Source organism: Pleurodeles waltl, chromosome 4_1, assembly GCF_031143425.1.
Source record: "Pleurodeles waltl isolate 20211129_DDA chromosome 4_1, aPleWal1.hap1.20221129, whole genome shotgun sequence".
Lineage (NCBI taxonomy): Eukaryota > Metazoa > Chordata > Amphibia > Caudata > Salamandridae > Pleurodeles > Pleurodeles waltl.
In genome coordinates, this window is record NC_090442.1 from 328,792,815 (window position 1) to 328,812,410 (window position 19,596).

Here is a 19,596-nt window from a genome sequence, read left to right on the forward strand (position 1 = left end):
GTTGCCCCCTGACTTTTTGCCTTTGCTGATGCTATGTTTACAATTGAAAGTGTGCTGAGGCCTGCTAACCAGGCCCCAGCACCAGTGTTCTTTCCCTAACCTGTACTTTTGTATCCACAATTGGCAGACCCTGGCATCCAGATAAGTCCCTTGTAACTGGTACTTCTAGTACCAAGGGCCCTGATGCCAAGGAAGGTCTCTAAGGGCTGCAGCATGTCTTATGCCACCCTGGAGACCCCTCACTCAGCACAGACACACTGCTTGCCAGCTTGTGTGTGCTAGTGAGGACACAACGAGTAAGTCGACATGGCACTCCCCTCAGGGTGCCATGCCAGCCTCTCACTGCCTATGCAGTATAGGTAAGCCACCCCTCTAGCAGGCCTTACAGCCCTAAGGCAGGGTGCACTATACCATAGGTGAGGGTACCAGTGCATGAGCATGGTACCCCTACAGTGTCTAAACAAAACCTTAGACATTGTAAGTGCAGGGTAGCCATAAGAGTATATGGTCTGGGAGTCTGTCAAGCACGAACTCCACAGCACCATAATGGCTACACTGAAAACTGGGAAGTTTGGTATCAAACTTCTCAGCACAATAAATGCACACTGATGCCAGTGTACATTTTATTGTAAAATACACCCCAGAGGGCACCTTAGAGGTGCCCCCTGAAACTTAACCGACTATCTGTGTAGGCTGACTAGTTTTAGCAGCCTGCCACAAACCGAGACATGTTGCTGGCCCCATGGGGAGAGTGCCTTTGTCACTCTGAGGCCAGTAACAAAGCCTGCACTGGGTGGAGATGCTAACACCTCCCCCAGGCAGGAATTGTCACACCTGGCGGTGAGCCTCAAAGGCTCACCTCCTTTGTGCCAACCCAGCAGGACACTCCAGCTAGTGGAGTTGCCCGCCCCCTCCGGCCAGGCCCCACTTTTGGCGGCAAGGCCGGAGAAAATAATGAGAAAAACAAGGAGGAGTCACTGGCCAGTCAGGACAGCCCCTAAGGTGTCCTGAGCTGAAGTGACTCTAACTTTTAGAAATCCTCCATCTTGCAGATGGAGGATTCCCCCAATAGGGTTAGGATTGTGACCCCCTCCCCTTGGGAGGAGGCACAAAGAGGGTGTACCCACCCTCAGGGATAGTAGCCATTGGCTACTAACCCCCCAGACCTAAACACGCCCTTAAATTTAGTATTTAAGGGCTACCCTGAACCCTAGAAAATTAGATTCCTGCAACTACAAGAAGAAGGACTGCCTAGCTGAAAACCCCTGCAGAGGAAGACCAGAAGACGACAACTGCCTTGGCTCCAGAAACTCACCGGCCTGTCTCCTGCCTTCCAAAGATCCTGCTCCAGCGACGCCTTCCAAAGGGACCAGCGACCTCGACATCCTCTGAGGACTGCCCCTGCTTCGAAAAGACAAGAAACTCCCGAGGACAGCGGACCTGCTCCAAGAAAAGCTGCAACTTTGTTTCCAGCAACTTTAAAGAACCCTGCAAGCTCCCCGCAAGAAGCGTGAGACTTGCAACACTGCACCCGGCGACCCCGACTCGGCTGGTGGAGATCCGACACCTCAGGAGGGACCCCAGGACTACTCTGATACTGTGAGTACCAAAACCTGTCCCCCCTGAGCCCCCACAGCGCCGCCTGCAGAGGGAATCCCGAGGCTTCCCCTGACCGCGACTCTTTGAACCTAAAGTCCCGACGCCTGGGAGAGACCCTGCACCCGCAGCCCCCAGGACCTGAAGGACCGGACTTTCACTGGAGAAGTGACCCCCAGGAGTCCCTCTCCCTTGCCCAAGTGGAGGTTTCCCCGAGGAACCCCCCCCTTGCCTGCCTGCAGCGCTGAAGAGATCCCGAGATCTCTCATAGACTAACATTGCGAACCCGACGCTTGTTTCGACACTGCACCCGGCCGCCCCCGCGCTGCTGAGGGTGAAATTTCTGTGTGGACTTGTGTCCCCCCCGGTGCCCTACAAAACCCCCCTGGTCTGCCCTCCGAAGACGCGGGTACTTACCTGCAAGCAGACCGGAACCGGGGCACCCCCTTCTCTCCATTCTAGCCTATGTGTTTTGGGCACCACTTTGAACTCTGCACCTGACCGGCCCTGAGCTGCTGGTGTGGTGACTTTGGGGTTGCTCTGAACCCCCAACGGTGGGCTACCTTGGACCAAGAACTGAACCCTGTAAGTGTCTTACTTACCTGGTAAAACTAACAAAAACTTACCTCCCCTAGGAACTGTGAAAATTGCACTAAGTGTCCACTTCTAAAACAGCTATTTGTGAATAACTGGAAAAGTATACATGCAATTTTGATGATTTGAAGTTCCTAAAGTACTTACCTGCAATGCCTTTCGAATGAGCTATTACATGTAGAATTTGAACCTGTGGTTCTTAAAATAAACTAAGAAAAGATATTTTTCTATATAAAAACCTATTGGCTGGATTTGTCTCTGAGTGTGTGTACCTCATTTATTGTCTATGTGTATGTACAACAAATGCTTAACACTACTCCTTGGATAAGCCTATTGCTCGACCACACTACCACAAAATAGAGCATTAGTATTATCTATTTTTACCACTATTTTACCTCTAAGGGGAACCCTTGGACTCTGTGCATGCTATTCCTTACTTTGAAATAGCACATACAGAGCCAACTTCCTACATTGGTGGATCAGCGGTGGGGTACAAGACTTTGCATTTGCTGGACTACTCAGCCAATACCTGATCACACGACAAATTCCAAAATTGTCATTAGAAATTGATTTTTGCAATTTGAAAAGTTTTCTAAATTCTTAAAAGACCTGCTAGGGCCTTGTGTTAGATCCTGTTTAGCATTTCTTTTAGAGTGTAAAAGTTTGTAAAAGTTTGAATTAGATTCTAGAACCAGTTTTAGATTCTTAAAAAGTATTCCAACTTTTAGAAGCAAAATGTCTAGCACAGATGTGACTGTGGTGGAACTCGACACCACACCTTACCTCCATCTACAGATGAGAGAGCTAAGGTCACTCTGTAAACTAAAGAAAATAGCAATGGGCCCCAAACCTACCAAAGTACAGCTCCAGGAGCTTTTGGCAGAGTTTGAAAAGGCCAACCCCTCTGAGGATGGCAACTCAGAGGATGAAGATAGTGACTTGGAGGGAAATTCCCCCCCTCCAGTCCTACTTAGGGAGAGCAGGGCTTCTCAAGCCCTGACTCCACAAATAATAGTCAGAGATGCTGGTTCCCTCACAGGAGGGACCAACAACTCTGAAATCACTGAGGATAACTCCAGTGAAGAGGACATCCAGTTAGCCAGGATGGCCAAAAGATTGGCTTTGGAAAGGCAGATCCTAGCCATAGAGAGGGAAAGACAAGAGATGGGCCTAGGACCCATCAATGGTGGCAGCAATATAAATAGGGTCAGAGATTCTCCTGACATGTTGAAAATCCCCAAAGGGATTGTAACTAAATATGAAGATGGTGATGACATCACCAAATGGTTCACAGCTTTTGAGAGGGCTTGTGTAACCAGAAAAGTGAACAAATCTCACTGGGGTGCTCTCCTTTGGGAAATGTTCACAGGAAAGTGTAGGGATAGACTCCTCACACTCTCTGGACAAGATGCAGAATCTTATGACCTCATGAAGGGTACCCTGATTGAGGGCTTTGGATTCTCCACTGAGGAGTATAGGATTAGATTCAGGGGGGCTCAAAAATCCTCGAGCCAGACCTGGGTTGACTTTGTAGACTACTCAGTGAAAACACTAGATGGTTGGATTCAAGGCAGTGGTGTAAGTAATTATGATGGGCTGTACAATTTATTTGTGAAAGAACACCTGTTAAGTAATTGTTTCAATGATAAACTGCATCAGCATCTGGTAGACCTAGGACCAATTTCTCCCCAAGAATTGGGAAAGAAGGCGGACCATTGGGTCAAGACAAGGGTGTCCAAGACTTCAACAGGGGGTGACCAAAAGAAAGGGGTCACAAAGACTCCCCAGCAGAAGGGTGATGAGACAACCAAAACTAAAAATAGTAAAGAGTCTTCTACAGGCCCCCAAAAACCTGCACAGGAGGGTGGGCCCAGAGCCTCTTCACAAAACAATGGGTACAAGGGTAAAAACTTTGATCCCAAAAAGGCCTGGTGTCATAGCTGTAAACAGCATGGACACCAAACTGGAGACAAGGCCTGTCCCAAGAAAGGTTCCACTCCAAACTCCCATCCAGGTAACACTGGTATGGCTAGTCTCCAAGTGGGATCAACAGTGTGCCCAGAGCAAATCAGGGTCCACACTGAAGCTACTCTAGTTTCTGAGGGTGGGGTGGATTTAGCCACACTAGCTGTCTGGCCGCCTAACATGCAAAAATACAGACAGCAACTCTTAATTAATGGGACTAGAATAGAGGGCCTGAGGGATACAGGTGCCAGTGTCACCATGGTGACAGAGAAACTGGTTTCCCCTGGCCAATACCTGACTGGAAAAACTTACACAGTCACCAACGCTGACAATCAGAGAAAAGTACATCCCATGGCAATGGTTACTTTAGAATGGGGAGGGGTCAATGGCCTGAAACAGGTGGTGGTCTCCTCAAATATCCCAGTGGACTGTCTGCTTGGAAATGACCTGGAGTCCTCAGCATGGGCTGAGGTAGAACTAAAAACCCATGCAGCAATGCTGGGTATCCCTGAACTGGTGTGTGTGAAAACAAGAGCACAATGCAAGGCACAGGGTGAACAAGTAGAGCTGGAGTCTGGAAGAATGGCCCAGCCTACCAAGAGGAAAGGAAAGTCAGTTGGGAAACCAACTGCAACACAGCAAAAGAAAGGGAACCTCTCTTCTCAGGAAGAAGTTCTGCCCTCTGAGGGAACTGAGCCTTTGGAGCTTGAACCTTATCAGGTTGAGCTCTTAGGCCCAGGGGGACCCTCAAGGGAGGAGCTGTGTAAGGGACAAGAAACCTGTCCCTCTCTTGAAGGCCTTAGGCAGCAAGCTGCTGAAGAGTCCAAAGGCAAGAAAAATGGAACGCATAGGGTCTATTGGGAAGATGGACTCCTGTACACTGAGGCCAGAGACCCCAAACCTGGTGCCACTAGGAGAGTGGTAGTGCCTCAGCTGTTCAGAGAGTTCATCCTAACATTGGCCCATGACATTCCCCTTGCTGGACATTTGGGACAAACCAAGACGTGGGAGAGGTTAGTCAACCACTTCTACTGGCCCAATATGTCCAACATGGTTAAGGAGTTTTGCCTCTCCTGCCCCACCTGTCAAGCCAGTGGTAAGACAGGTGGGCATCCAAAGGCCCCCCTCATTCCACTTCCAGTGGTGGGGGTTCCCTTTGAAAGAGTGGGTGTGGACATAGTTGGTCCACTGGAACCTCCCACAGCCTCAGGAAATATGTATATCCTGGTAGTAGTGGATCATGCTACCAGGTATCCTGAAGCTATTCCCCTTAGGTCGACTACTGCCCCTGCAGTAGCCAAGGCCCTCATTGGTATCTTTACCAGAGTGGGTTTCCCTAAGGAGGTGGTGTCTGACAGAGGTACCAACTTCATGTCAGCATACCTAAAGCACATGTGGAATGAGTGTGGAGTGACTTATAAATTCACTACACCATACCATCCACAAACTAATGGCTTGGTTGAGAGATTCAACAAGACATTAAAAGGCATGATCATGGGGCTCCCAGAAAAGCTCAAAAGGAGATGGGATGTCCTCTTGCCATGTCTGCTTTTCGCTTACAGAGAGGTGCCACAGAAGGGAGTAGGATTCTCACCCTTTGAACTTCTGTTTGGTCATCCTGTAAGGGGACCACTTGCCCTTGTTAAAGAAGGCTGGGAGAGACCTCTCCATGAGCCTAAACAGGACATAGTGGACTATGTACTTGGCCTTCGCTCTAGAATGGCAGAGTACATGGAAAAGGCAACCAAAAACCTTGAGGCCAGCCAACAGCTCCAGAAGTTTTGGTATGACCAAAAGGCTGCACTGGTTGAGTTCCAACCAGGGCAGAAAGTCTGGGTTCTGGAGCCTGTGGCTCCCAGGGCACTCCAGGACAAATGGAGTGGCCCTTACCCAGTACTAGAAAGGAAGAGTCAGGTCACCTACCTGGTGGACCTGGGCACAAGCAGGAGCCCCAAGAGGGTGATCCATGTAAACCGCCTTAAGCTCTTCCACGACAGGGCTGATGTCAATCTGTTGATGGTAACAGATGAGGATCAGGAGGCAGAGAGTGAACCTCTCCCTGATCTTCTGTCATCAGACCCAAAAGATGGCACAGTAGATGGAGTGATCTACTCAGACACCCTCTCTGGCCAACAACAAGCTGATTGTAGGAGAGTCCTACAACAGTTTCCTGAACTCTTCTCCTTAACCCCTGGTCAGACACACCTGTGTACCCATGATGTGGACACAGGAGACAGCATGCCTGTCAAGAACAAAATCTTTAGACAATCTGACCATGTTAAGGAAAGCATCAAGGTGGAAGTCCACAAGATGCTGGAATTGGGAGTAATTGAGCGCTCTGACAGCCCCTGGGCTAGCCCAGTGGTCTTAGTCCCCAAACCTCACACCAAAGATGGAAAGAAAGAGATGAGGTTTTGTGTGGACTACAGAGGGCTCAATTCTGTCACCAAGACAGATGCTCATCCAATTCCAAGAGCTGATGAGCTCATAGACAAATTAGGTGCTGCCAAATTCTTAAGTACCTTTGACTTGACAGCAGGGTACTGGCAAATAAAAATGGCACCTGGAGCAAAAGAGAAAACAGCATTCTCCACACCTGATGGGCATTATCAGTTTACTGTTATGCCCTTTGGTTTAAAGAATGCCCCTGCCACCTTCCAAAGGTTGGTGAATCAAGTCCTTGCTGGCTTGGAGTCCTTTAGCACAGCTTATCTAGATGATATTGCTGTCTTTAGCTCCACCTGGCAGGATCACCTGGTCCACCTGAAGAAGGTTTTGAAGGCTCTGCAATCTGCAGGCCTCTCTATCAAGGCATCCAAATGCCAGATAGGGCAGGGAACTGTGGTTTACTTGGGCCACCTTGTAGGTGGAGGCCAAGTTCAGCCACTCCAACCCAAGATCCAGACTATTCTGGACTGGGTAGCTCCAAAAACCCAGACTCAAGTCAGGGCATTCCTTGGCTTGACTGGGTATTACAGGAGGTTTGTGAAGGGATATGGATCCATTGTGACAGCCCTCACTGAACTAACCTCCAAGAAAATGCCCAAGAAAGTGAACTGGACTGTGGAATGCCAACAGGCCTTTGACACCCTGAAACAAGCAATGTGCTCAGCACCAGTTCTAAAAGCTCCAGATTATTCTAAGCAGTTCATTGTGCAGACAGATGCCTCTGAACATGGGATAGGGGCAGTTTTGTCCCAAACAAATGATGATGGCCTTGACCAGCCTGTTGCTTTCATTAGCAGGAGGTTACTCCCCAGGGAGCAGCGTTGGAGTGCCATTGAGAGGGAGGCCTTTGCTGTGGTTTGGTCCCTGAAGAAGCTGAGACCATACCTCTTTGGGACTCACTTCCTAGTTCAAACCGACCACAGACCTCTCAAATGGCTGATGCAAATGAAAGGTGAAAATCCTAAACTGTTGAGGTGGTCCATCTCCCTACAGGGAATGGACTTTATAGTGGAACACAGACCTGGGACTGCCCATGCCAATGCAGATGGCCTTTCCAGGTTCTTCCACTTAGAAAATGAAGACTCTCTTGGGAAAGGTTAGTCTCATCCTCTTTCGTTTGGGGGGGGTTGTGTAAGGAAATGCCTCCTTGGCATGGTTGCCCCCTGACTTTTTGCCTTTGCTGATGCTATGTTTACAATTGAAAGTGTGCTGAGGCCTGCTAACCAGGCCCCAGCACCAGTGTTCTTTCCCTAACCTGTACTTTTGTATCCACAATTGGCAGACCCTGGCATCCAGATAAGTCCCTTGTAACTGGTACTTCTAGTACCAAGGGCCCTGATGCCAAGGAAGGTCTCTAAGGGCTGCAGCATGTCTTATGCCACCCTGGAGACCCCTCACTCAGCACAGACACACTGCTTGCCAGCTTGTGTGTGCTAGTGAGGACAAAACGAGTAAGTCGACATGGCACTCCCCTCAGGGTGCCATGCCAGCCTCTCACTGCCTATGCAGTATAGGTAAGCCACCCCTCTAGCAGGCCTTACAGCCCTAAGGCAGGGTGCACTATACCATAGGTGAGGGTACCAGTGCATGAGCATGGTACCCCTACAGTGTCTAAACAAAACCTTAGACATTGTAAGTGCAGGGTAGCCATAAGAGTATATGGTCTGGGAGTCTGTCAAGCACGAACTCCACAGCACCATAATGGCTACACTGAAAACTGGGAAGTTTGGTATCAAACTTCTCAGCACAATAAATGCACACTGATGCCAGTGTACATTTTATTGTAAAATACACCCCAGAGGGCACCTTAGAGGTGCCCCCTGAAACTTAACCGACTATCTGTGTAGGCTGACTAGTTTTAGCAGCCTGCCACAAACCGAGACATGTTGCTGGCCCCATGGGGAGAGTGCCTTTGTCACTCTGAGGCCAGTAACAAAGCCTGCACTGGGTGGAGATGCTAACACCTCCCTGTAGGAAGTTGGCTCTGTATGTGCTATTTCAAAGTAAGGAATAGCATGCACAGAGTCCAAGGGTTCCCCTTAGAGGTAAAATAGTGGTAAAAATAGATAATACTAATGCTCTATTTTGTGGTAGTGTGGTCGAGCAGTAGGCTTATCCAAGGAGTAGTGTTAAGCATTTGTTGTACATACACACAGACAATAAATGAGGTACACACACTCAGAGACAAATCCAGCCAATAGGTTTTTATATAGAAAAATATCTTTTCTTAGTTTATTTTAAGAACCACAGGTTCAAATTCTACATGTAATAGCTCATTCGAAAGGTATTGCAGGTAAGTACTTTAGGAACTTTAAATCATAAAAATTGCATGTATACTTTTCAAGTTATTGACAAATAGCTGTTTTAAAAGTGGACACAGTGCAATTTTCACAGTTCCTAGGGGAGGTAAGTATTTGTTAGTTTTACCAGGTAAGTAAGACACTTACAGGGTTCAGTTCTTGGTCCAAGGTAGCCCACCGTTGGGGGTTCAGAGCAACCCCAAAGTCACCACACCAGCAGCTCAGGGCCGGTCAGGTGCAGAGTTCAAAGTGGTGCCCAAAACACATAGGCTAGAATGGAGAGAAGGGGGTGCCCCGGTTCCGGTCTGCTTGCAGGTAAGTACCCGCGTCTTCGGAGGGCAGACCAGGGGGGTTTTGTAGGGCACCGGGGGGGACACAAGTCCACACAGAAATTTCACCCTCAGCAGCGCGGGGGCGGCCGGGTGCAGTGTAGAAACAAGCGTCGGGTTTGCAATGTTAGTCTATGAGAGATCTCGGGATCTCTTCAGCGCTGCAGGCAGGCAAGGGGGGGGTTCCTCGGGGAAACCTCCACTTGGGCAAGGGAGAGGGACTCCTGGGGGTCACTTCTCCAGTGAAAGTCCGGTCCTTCAGGTCCTGGGGGCTGCGGGTGCAGGGTCTCTCCCAGGCGTCGGGACTTTAGGTTCAAAGAGTCGCGGTCAGGGGAAGCCTCGGGATTCCCTCTGCAGGCGGCGCTGTGGGGGCTCAGGGGGGACAGGTTTTGGTACTCACAGTATCAGAGTAGTCCTGGGGTCCCTCCTGAGGTGTTGGATCGCCACCAGCCGAGTCGGGGTCGCCGGGTGCAGTGTTGCAAGTCTCACGCTTTTTGCGGGGAGCTTGCAGGGTTCTTTAAAGCTGCTGGAAACAAAGTTGCAGCTTTTCTTGGAGCAGGTCCGCTGTCCTCGGGAGTTTCTTGTCTTTTCGAAGCAGGGGCAGTCCTCAGAGGATGTCGAGGTCGCTGGTCCCTTTGGAAGGCGTCGCTGGAGCAGGATCTTTGGAAGGCAGGAGACAGGCCGGTGAGTTTCTGGAGCCAAGGCAGTTGTCGTCTTCTGGTCTTCCTCTGCAGGGGTTTTTCAGCTAGGCAGTCCTTCTTCTTGTAGTTGCAGGAATCTGATTTTCTAGGGTTCAGGGTAGCCCTTAAATACTAAATTTAAGGGCGTGTTTAGGTCTGGGGGGTTAGTAGCCAATGGCTACTAGCCCTGAGGGTGGGTACACCCTCTTTGTGCCTCCTCCCAAGGGGAGGTGGTCACAATCCTAACCCTATTGGGGGAATCCTCCATCTGCAAGATGGAGGATTTCTAAAAGTTAGAGTCACTTCAGCTCAGGACACCTTAGGGGCTGTCCTGACTGGCCAGTGACTCCTCCTTGTTGCTTTCTTTGTTCCCTCCAGCCTTGCCGCCAAAAGTGGGGGCCGTGGCCGGAGGGGGCGGGCAACTCCACTAAGCTGGAGTGCCCTGCTGGGCTGTGACAAAGGGGTGAGCCTTTGAGGCTCACCGCCAGGTGTTACAGCTCCTGCCTGGGGGAGGTGTTAGCATCTCCACCCAGTGCAGGCTTTGTTACTGGCCTCAGAGTGACAAAGGCACTCTCCCCATGGGGCCAGCAACATGTCTCTAGTGTGGCAGGCTGCTGGGACCAGTCAGCCTACACAGATAGTCGGATAGGTTTCAGGGGGCACCTCTAAGGTGCCCTCTGTGGTGCATTTTACAATAAAATGTACACTGGCATCAGTGTGCAGTTATTGTGCTGAGAAGTTTGATACCAAACTTCCCAGTTTTCAGTGTAGCCATTATGGTGCTGTGGAGTTCGGGTTTGACAGACTCCCAGACCATATACTCTTATGGCTACCCTGCACTTACAATGTCTAAGGTTTTGTTTAGACACTGTAGGGGTACCATGCTCATGCACTGGTACCCTCACCTATGGTATAGTGCACCCTGCCTTAGGGCTGTAAGGCCTGCTAGAGGGGTGTCTTACCTATACTGCATAGGCAGTGAGAGGCTGGCATGGCACCCTGAGGGGAGTGCCATGTCGACTTACTCGTTTTGTCCTCACTAGCACACACAAGCTGGCAAGCAGTGTGTCTGTGCTGAGTGAGAGGTCTCCAGGGTGGCATAAGACATGCTGCAGCCCTTAGAGACCTTCCTTGGCATCAGGGCCCTTGGTACTAGAAGTACCAGTTACAAGGGACTTATCTGGATGCCTGGGTCTGCCAATTGTGGATACAAAAGTACAGGTTAGGGAAAGAACACTGGTGCTGGGGCCTGGTTAGCAGGCCTCAGCACACTTTCAATTGTAAACATAGCATCAGCAAAGGCAAAAAGTCAGGGGGCAACCATGCCAAGGAGGCATTTCCTTACACAACCCCCCCCCAAACGAAAGAGGATGAGACTAACCTTTCCCAAGAGAGTCTTCATTTTCTAAGTGGAAGAACCTGGAAAGGCCATCTGCATTGGCATGGGCAGTCCCAGGTCTGTGTTCCACTATAAAGTCCATTCCCTGTAGGGAGATGGACCACCTCAACAGTTTAGGATTTTCACCTTTCATTTGCATCAGCCATTTGAGAGGTCTGTGGTCAGTTTGAACTAGGAAGTGAGTCCCAAAGAGGTATGGTCTCAGCTTCTTCAGGGACCAAACCACAGCAAAGGCCTCCCTCTCAATGGCACTCCAACGCTGCTCCCTGGGGAGTAACCTCCTGCTAATGAAAGCAACAGGCTGGTCAAGGCCATCATCATTTGTTTGGGACAAAACTGCCCCTATCCCATGTTCAGAGGCATCAGTCTGCACAATGAACTGCTTAGAATAATCTGGAGCTTTGAGAACTGGTGCTGAGCACATTGCCTGTTTCAGGGTGTCAAAGGCCTGTTGGCATTCCACAGTCCAGTTTACTTTCTTGGGCATTTTCTTGGAGGTGAGTTCAGTGAGGGCTGTCACAATGGATCCATATCCCTTCACAAACCTCCTGTAATACCCAGTCAAGCCAAGGAATGCCCTGACTTGAGTCTGGGTTTTTGGAGCTACCCAGTCCAGAATGGTCTGGATCTTGGGTTGGAGTGGCTGAACTTGGCCTCCACCTACAAGGTGGCCCAAGTAAACCACAGTTCCCTGCCCTATCTGGCATTTGGATGCCTTGATAGAGAGGCCTGCAGATTGCAGAGCCTTCAAAACCTTCCTCAGGTGGACCAGGTGATCCTGCCAGGTGGAGCTGAAGACAGCAATATCATCAAGATAAGCTGTGCTAAAGGACTCCAAGCCAGCAAGGACTTGATTCACCAACCTTTGGAAGGTGGCAGGGGCATTCTTTAAACCAAAGGGCATCACAGTAAACTGATAATGCCCATCAGGTGTGGAGAATGCTGTCTTTTCTTTTGCTCCAGGTGCCATTTTTATTTGCCAGTACCCTGCTGTCAAGTCAAAGGTACTTAGAAATTTGGCAGCACCTAACTTATCAATGAGCTCATCAGCTCTTGGAATTGGATGGGCATCTGTCTTGGTGACAGAGTTGAGCCCTCTGTAGTCCACACAAAACCTCATCTCTTTCTTTCCATCTTTAGTGTGAGGTTTGGGGACTAAGACCACTGGGCTAGCCCAGGGGCTGTCAGAGCGCTCAATCACTCCCAATTCCAGCATCTTGTGGACTTCCACCTTGATGCTTTCCTTAACATGGTCAGACTGTCTGAAGATTTTGTTCTTGACAGGCATGCTGTCTCCTGTGTCCACATCATGGGTACACAGGTGTGTCTGACCAGGGGTTAAGGAGAAGAGTTCAGGAAACTGTTGTAGGACTCTCCTACAATCAGCTTGCTGTTGGCCAGAGAGGGTGTCTGAGTAGATCACTCCATCTACTGTGCCATCTTTTGGGTCTGATGACAGAAGATCAGGGAGAGGTTCACTCTCTGCCTCCTGGTCCTCATCTGTTACCATCAACAGATTCACATCAGCTCTGTCATGGAAGAGCTTAAGGCGGTTCACATGGATCCCCCTCTTGGGGCTCCTGCTTGTGCCCAGGTCCACCAGGTAGGTGACCTGACTCTTCCTTTCTAGTACTGGGTAAGGGCCACTCCATTTGTCCTGGAGTGCCCTGGGAGCCACAGGCTCCAGAACCCAGACTTTCTGCCCTGGTTGGAACTCAACCAGTGCAGCCTTTTGGTCATACCAAAACTTCTGGAGCTGTTGGCTGGCCTCAAGGTTTTTGGTTGCCTTTTCCATGTACTCTGCCATTCTAGAGCGAAGGCCAAGTACATAGTCCACTATGTCCTGTTTAGGCTCATGGAGAGGTCTCTCCCAGCCTTCTTTAACAAGGGCAAGTGGTCCCCTTACAGGATGACCAAACAGAAGTTCAAAGGGTGAGAACCCTACTCCCTTCTGTGGTACCTCCCTGTAAGCGAAAAGCAGACATGGCAGGAGGACATCCCATCTCCTTTTGAGTTTTTCTGGGAGCCCCATGATCATGCCCTTTAATGTCTTGTTGAATCTCTCAACTAAGCCATTAGTTTGTGGATGGTAAGGTGTAGTGAATTTATAAGTCACTCCACACTCATTCCACATGTGCTTTAGGTATGCTGACATGAAGTTGGTACCTCTGTCAGACACCACCTCCTTAGGGAAACCCACTCTGGTAGAGATACCAATGAGGGCCTTGGCTACTGCAGGGGCAGTAGTCGACCTAAGGGGAATAGCTTCAGGATACCTGGTAGCATGATCCACTACTACCAGGATATACATATTTCCTGAGGCTGTGGGAGGTTCCAGTGGACCAACTATGTCCACACCCACTCTTTCAAAGGGCACCCCCACCACTGGAAGTGGAATGAGGGGGGCCTTTGGATGCCCACCTGTCTTACCACTGGCTTGACAGGTGGGGCAGGAGAGGCAAAACTCCTTAACCATGTTGGACATATTGGGCCAGTAGAAGTGGTTGACTAACCTCTCCCACGTCTTGGTTTGTCCCAAATGTCCAGCAAGGGGAATGTCATGGGCCAATGTTAGGATGAACTCTCTGAACAGCTGAGGCACTACCACTCTCCTAGTGGCACCAGGTTTGGGGTCTCTGGCCTCAGTGTACAGGAGCCCATCTTCCCAATAGACCCTATGTGTTCCATTTTTCTTGCCTTTGGACTCTTCAGCAGCTTGCTGCCTAAGGCCTTCAAGAGAGGGACAGGTTTCTTGTCCCTTACACAGCTCTTCCCTTGAGGGTCCCCCTGGGCCTAAGAGCTCAACCTGATAAGGTTCAAGCTCCAAAGGCTCAGTTCCCTCAGAGGGCAGAACTTCTTCCTGAGAAGAGAGGTTCCCTTTCTTTTGCTGTGTTGCAGTTGGTTTCCCAACTGACTTTCCTGTTCTCTTGGTAGGCTGGGCCATTTTTCCAGACTCCAGCTCTACTTTTTCACCCTGTGCCTTGCATTGTGCTCTTGTTTTCACACACACCAGTTCAGGGATACCCAGCATTGCTGCATGGGTTTTTAGTTCTACCTCAGCCCATGCTGAGGACTCCAGGTCATTTCCAAGCAGACAGTCCACTGGGATATTTGAGGAGACCACCACCTGTTTCAGGCCATTGACCCCTCCCCATTCTAAAGTAACCATTGCCATGGGATGTACTTTTCTCTGATTGTCAGCGTTGGTGACTGTGTAAGTTTTTCCAGTCAGGTATTGGCCAGGGGAAACCAGTTTCTCTGTCACCATGGTGACACTGGCACCTGTATCCCTCAGGCCCTCTATTCTAGTCCCATTAATTAAGAGTTGCTGTCTGTATTTTTGCATGTTAGGCGGCCAGACAGCTAGTGTGGCTAAATCCACCCCACCCTCAGAAACTAGAGTAGCTTCAGTGTGGACCCTGATTTGCTCTGGGCACACTGTTGATCCCACTTGGAGACTAGCCATACCAGTGTTACCTGGATGGGAGTTTGGAGTGGAACCTTTCTTGGGACAGGCCTTGTCTCCAGTTTGGTGTCCATGCTGTTTACAGCTATGACACCAGGCCTTTTTGGGATCAAAGTTTTTACCCTTGTACCCATTGTTTTGTGAAGAGGCTCTGGGCCCACCCTCCTGTGCAGGTTTTTGGGGGCCTGTAGAAGACTCTTTACTATTTTTAGTTTTGGTTGTCTCATCACCCTTCTGCTGGGGAGTCTTTGTGACCCCTTTCTTTTGGTCACCCCCTGTTGAAGTCTTGGACACCCTTGTCTTGACCCAATGGTCCGCCTTCTTTCCCAATTCTTGGGGAGAAATTGGTCCTAGGTCTACCAGATGCTGATGCAGTTTATCATTGAAACAATTACTTAACAGGTGTTCTTTCACAAATAAATTGTACAGCCCATCATAATTACTTACACCACTGCCTTGAATCCAACCATCTAGTGTTTTCACTGAGTAGTCAACAAAGTCAACCCAGGTCTGGCTCGAGGATTTTTGAGCCCCCCTGAACCTAATCCTGTACTCCTCAGTGGAGAATCCAAAGCCCTCAATCAGGGTACCCTTCATGAGGTCATAAGATTCTGCATCTTGTCCAGAGAGTGTGAGGAGTCTATCCCTACACTTTCCTGTGAACATTTCCCAAAGGAGAGCACCCCAGTGAGATCTGTTCACTTTTCTGGTTACACAAGCCCTCTCAAAAGCTGTGAACCATTTGGTGATGTCATCACCATCTTCATATTTAGTTACAATCCCTTTAGGGATTTTCAACATGTCAGGAGAATCTCTGACCCTATTTATGTTGCTGCCACCATTGATGGGTCCTAGGCCCATCTCTTGTCTTTCCCTCTCTATGGCTAGGATCTGTCTTTCCAAAGCCAATCTTTTGGCCATCCTGGCTAACTGGATGTCCTCTTCACTGGAGTTATCCTCAGTGATTTCAGAGTTGTTGGTCCCTCCTGTGAGGGAACCAGCATCTCTGACTATTATTTGTGGAGTCAGGGCTTGAGAAGCCCTGCTCTCCCTAAGTAGGACTGGAGGGGGGGAATTTCCCTCCAAGTCACTATCTTCATCCTCTGAGTTGCCATCCTCAGAGGGGTTGGCCTTTTCAAACTCAGCCAAAAGCTCCTGGAGCTGTACTTTGGTAGGTTTGGAGCCCATTGCTATTTTCTTTAGTTTACAGAGTGACCTTAGCTCTCTCATCTGTAGATGGAGGTAAGGTGTGGTGTCGAGTTCCACCACATTCACATCTGTGCTAGACATTATGCTTCTAAAAGTTGGAATACTTTTTAAGAAACTAAAACTGGTTCTAGAATCTAATTCAAACTTTTAACAAACTTTTAAACTCTAAAAGAAATGCTAAACAGGATCTAACACAAGGCCCTAGCAGGTCTTTTAAGAATTTAGAAAACTTTTCAAATTGCAAAAATCAATTTCTAATGACAATTTTGGAATTTGTCGTGTGATCAGGTATTGGCTGAGTAGTCCAGCAAATGCAAAGTCTTGTACCCCACCGCTGATCCACCAATGTAGGAAGTTGGCTCTGTATGTGCTATTTCAAAGTAAGGAATAGCATGCACAGAGTCCAAGGGTTCCCCTTAGAGGTAAAATAGTGGTAAAAATAGATAATACTAATGCTCTATTTTGTGGTAGTGTGGTCGAGCAGTAGGCTTATCCAAGGAGTAGTGTTAAGCATTTGTTGTACATACACACAGACAATAAATGAGGTACACACACTCAGAGACAAATCCAGCCAATAGGTTTTTATATAGAAAAATATCTTTTCTTAGTTTATTTTAAGAACCACAGGTTCAAATTCTACATGTAATAGCTCATTCGAAAGGTATTGCAGGTAAGTACTTTAGGAACTTTAAATCATAAAAATTGCATGTATACTTTTCAAGTTATTGACAAATAGCTGTTTTAAAAGTGGACACAGTGCAATTTTCACAGTTCCTAGGGGAGGTAAGTATTTGTTAGTTTTACCAGGTAAGTAAGACACTTACAGGGTTCAGTTCTTGGTCCAAGGTAGCCCACCGTTGGGGGTTCAGAGCAACCCCAAAGTCACCACACCAGCAGCTCAGGGCCGGTCAGGTGCAGAGTTCAAAGTGGTGCCCAAAACACATAGGCTAGAATGGAGAGAAGGGGGTGCCCCGGTTCCGGTCTGCTTGCAGGTAAGTACCCGCGTCTTCGGAGGGCAGACCAGGGGGGTTTTGTAGGGCACCGGGGGGGACACAAGTCCACACAGAAATTTCACCCTCAGCAGCGCGGGGGCGGCCGGGTGCAGTGTAGAAACAAGCGTCGGGTTTGCAATGTTAGTCTATGAGAGATCTCGGGATCTCTTCAGCGCTGCAGGCAGGCAAGGGGGGGGTTCCTCGGGGAAACCTCCACTTGGGCAAGGGAGAGGGACTCCTGGGGGTCACTTCTCCAGTGAAAGTCCGGTCCTTCAGGTCCTGGGGGCTGCGGGTGCAGGGTCTCTCCCAGGCGTCGGGACTTTAGGTTCAAAGAGTCGCGGTCAGGGGAAGCCTCGGGATTCCCTCTGCAGGCGGCGCTGTGGGGGCTCAGGGGGGACAGGTTTTGGTACTCACAGTATCAGAGTAGTCCTGGGGTCCCTCCTGAGGTGTTGGATCGCCACCAGCCGAGTCGGGGTCGCCGGGTGCAGTGTTGCAAGTCTCACGCTTTTTGCGGGGAGCTTGCAGGGTTCTTTAAAGCTGCTGGAAACAAAGTTGCAGCTTTTCTTGGAGCAGGTCCGCTGTCCTCGGGAGTTTCTTGTCTTTTCGAAGCAGGGGCAGTCCTCAGAGGATGTCGAGGTCGCTGGTCCCTTTGGAAGGCGTCGCTGGAGCAGGATCTTTGGAAGGCAGGAGACAGGCCGGTGAGTTTCTGGAGCCAAGGCAGTTGTCGTCTTCTGGTCTTCCTCTGCAGGGGTTTTTCAGCTAGGCAGTCCTTCTTCTTGTAGTTGCAGGAATCTGATTTTCTAGGGTTCAGGGTAGCCCTTAAATACTAAATTTAAGGGCGTGTTTAGGTCTGGGGGGTTAGTAGCCAATGGCTACTAGCCCTGAGGGTGGGTACACCCTCTTTGTGCCTCCTCCCAAGGGGAGGGGGTCACAATCCTAACCCTATTGGGGGAATCCTCCATCTGCAAGATGGAGGATTTCTAAAAGTTAGAGTCACTTCAGCTCAGGACACCTTAGGGGCTGTCCTGACTGGCCAGTGACTCCTCCTTGTTGCTTTCTTTGTTCCCTCCAGCCTTGCCGCCAAAAGTGGGGGCCGTGGCCGGAGGGGGCGGGCAACTCCACTAAGCTGGAGTGCCCTGCTGGGCTGTGACAAAGGGGTGAGCCTTTGAGGCTCACCGCCAGGTGTTACAGCTCCTGCCTGGGGGAGGTGTTAGCATCTCCACCCAGTGCAGGCTTTGTTACTGGCCTCAGAGTGACAAAGGCACTCTCCCCATGGGGCCAGCAACATGTCTCTAGTGTGGCAGGCTGCTGGGACCAGTCAGCCTACACAGATAGTCGGATAGGTTTCAGGGGGCACCTCTAAGGTGCCCTCTGTGGTGCATTTTACAATAAAATGTACACTGGCATCAGTGTGCAGTTATTGTGCTGAGAAGTTTGATACCAAACTTCCCAGTTTTCAGTGTAGCCATTATGGTGCTGTGGAGTTCGGGTTTGACAGACTCCCAGACCATATACTCTTATGGCTACCCTGCACTTACAATGTCTAAGGTTTTGTTTAGACACTGTAGGGGTACCATGCTCATGCACTGGTACCCTCACCTATGGTATAGTGCACCCTGCCTTAGGGCTGTAAGGCCTGCTAGAGGGGTGTCTTACCTATACTGCATAGGCAGTGAGAGGCTGGCATGGCACCCTGAGGGGAGTGCCATGTCGACTTACTCGTTTTGTCCTCACTAGCACACACAAGCTGGCAAGCAGTGTGTCTGTGCTGAGTGAGAGGTCTCCAGGGTGGCATAAGACATGCTGCAGCCCTTAGAGACCTTCCTTGGCATCAGGGCCCTTGGTACTAGAAGTACCAGTTACAAGGGACTTATCTGGATGCCAGGGTCTGCCAATTGTGGATACAAAAGTACAGGTTAGGGAAAGAACACTGGTGCTGGGGCCTGGTTAGCAGGCCTCAGCACACTTTCAATTGTAAACATAGCATCAGCAAAGGCAAAAAGTCAGGGGGCAACCATGCCAAGGAGGCATTTCCTTACCCTCCCCCAGGCAGGAATTGTCACACCTGGCGGTGAGCCTCAAAGGCTCACCTCCTTTGTGCCAACCCAGCAGGACACTCCAGCTAGTGGAGTTGCCCGCCCCCTCCGGCCAGGCCCCACTTTTGGCGGCAAGGCCGGAGAAAATAATGAGAAAAACAAGGAGGAGTCACTGGCCAGTCAGGACAGCCCCTAAGGTGTCCTGAGCTGAAGTGACTCTAACTTTTAGAAATCCTCCATCTTGCAGATGGAGGATTCCCCCAATAGGGTTAGGATTGTGACCCCCTCCCCTTGGGAGGAGGCACAAAGAGGGTGTACCCACCCTCAGGGATAGTAGCCATTGGCTACTAACCCCCCAGACCTAAACACGCCCTTAAATTTAGTATTTAAGGGCTACCCTGAACCCTAGAAAATTAGATTCCTGCAACTACAAGAAGAAGGACTGCCTAGCTGAAAACCCCTGCAGAGGAAGACCAGAAGACGACAACTGCCTTGGCTCCAGAAACTCACCGGCCTGTCTCCTGCCTTCCAAAGATCCTGCTCCAGCGACGCCTTCCAAAGGGACCAGCGACCTCGACATCC

At 49.8% G+C, this 19,596-nt stretch overlaps 1 protein-coding gene across 1 annotated transcript in view; it reads right to left on the reverse strand.

Moving 5' to 3' along the window:
- VWF (von Willebrand factor) overlaps positions 1-19,596 on the reverse strand; it is a 1,017,342-nt gene that overhangs the window by 626,360 nt on the left and 371,386 nt on the right. The gene's annotated exons all lie outside the window — the stretch shown is intronic.